Below are 1,502 nucleotides of genomic sequence, written 5' to 3' on the forward strand. Positions count from 1 at the left end.
TATGTAAATAAGATTTATTGTATGCTACAATAACGAATGTAATCTAACAACTTACATAGAAAATTAAGTTTAATCTCCATTTTTTAGAGAATTTTGTTATGTTTCTGTAAAAATACATGTACTTGTAGAACATATACAAAGTCTGAATATTGTAGCACAATGTAATATAAATTTCAGGTCATCAAGATCGAAAAAATCGATGTATGTAAAAAGGCAACTTGAGAAAGAAGTTAATAATTTAACTCCAGCTATTGCTAAAAAGCATAAACCCAATTTTGGCAATTGTGAAAACACAATTTCTGAAAGCTTTGGGTTAGAACTTCAGAGTGTTGAAGCTTCTGATGATGCCTTATATGTTAACCGACCTAGATATCAGGAAATATATCGGATTTTCTCTGGCTAGTGCTGGAGATAGAGAGGGTGGAAGAAAGTCCAGGCCGGTGAGTTTTTTTTTTCGTTTAATAATGGTTTCATACAAGTAGACAAATAGCAATTATTGTTTTGCAATTTTAGTAAAATCTAACTGAGTTTATTTTATTTCTAGGAACCGATATCCGGACAAAAATAAGATGTGCGTGTGCGTAAAAAATGTTTGTTATTTAATTAATAAATGTGGGTATTGTTCAATTAATATGTGCATTATTTAATATTCTGATTCCTCACAAAAAAATAATTGAAAATGATATGTCATTGTTAGGGTTGAATATTAATTTAAAGTGTGTCCGCCAATATTGAAATGTGAATTTATATATTTGTTTTTCATTAAAATCGGATAATAAGAACTTGTTATGAGTTTTTACTTATATACACGTATTTATACACGTGAATATAAGTATTAGAAACTCATAACATGTTCTTATTATCCGATTTTAATTAAAAAGAAACATATATATTCACATTTCAATATTGGCGCAATAATTATTAACAATATTGAGCCATCCAGTATGTTGCATATAGCCAATATTGGACGAATATATTCTGCTGCCTGCGATATGTATCCCAATATTTACTGAATATTGGAGTAACATATTTCACCAATATGTAATAATGTTCACATTTCAATATTGGCCCAATATTTATTAACGATATTGAGCCATCCAGTATGTTGCATATGGCCAATATTGTACGAATATATTTTGCTACCTGGGTGCAGACGTAAACTCATAATGCAAATGCAAAAGATGCAGTTCGTCAAATGGAAAAACTCCGTGCGTAAAAAGTGATGGTTCCGTACTTTTTCAACATAGTTTATTGAAAGGTGATAATGAAAAGTTGGTGACGAGGGCATCGGCATCATGCAGCAGAATCATGTGTCGGAACAGGGCGGCGTGTTTGGACGGGACGCACTAGTGGCCGCCGTCGCCGTGTCCTGCGACGCCCGTCCAGACGCTCTTTCGTCCTGTGCAGCCCGCATCGCGACGCATCTGCTGCAGCGCCGCCGTCGCGCCGCAGGTTCAGGCGTCCGCCGACAGATGGGCTACGCAGATCGGCTTCAGTACAGC

General features: G+C 35.2%; 1 long non-coding RNA gene across 1 annotated transcript; it reads left to right on the plus strand.

The window, feature by feature from the left end:
• Window positions 1-6: 6 nt before the first annotated feature.
• LOC125502909 lies at window positions 7-631 on the plus strand. The gene is made up of 2 exons (XR_007280601.1): window positions 7-440; window positions 545-631. It is a non-coding gene; the product is annotated as an uncharacterized LOC125502909 (long non-coding RNA).
• Window positions 632-1,502: the final 871 nt, after the last annotated feature.

Source organism: Dendroctonus ponderosae, unplaced genomic scaffold (genome assembly GCF_020466585.1).
Source record: "Dendroctonus ponderosae isolate FM_Combo_2020 unplaced genomic scaffold, Dpon_F_20191213v2 Dpon_F_20191213_1056, whole genome shotgun sequence".
NCBI lineage: Eukaryota > Metazoa > Arthropoda > Insecta > Coleoptera > Curculionidae > Dendroctonus > Dendroctonus ponderosae.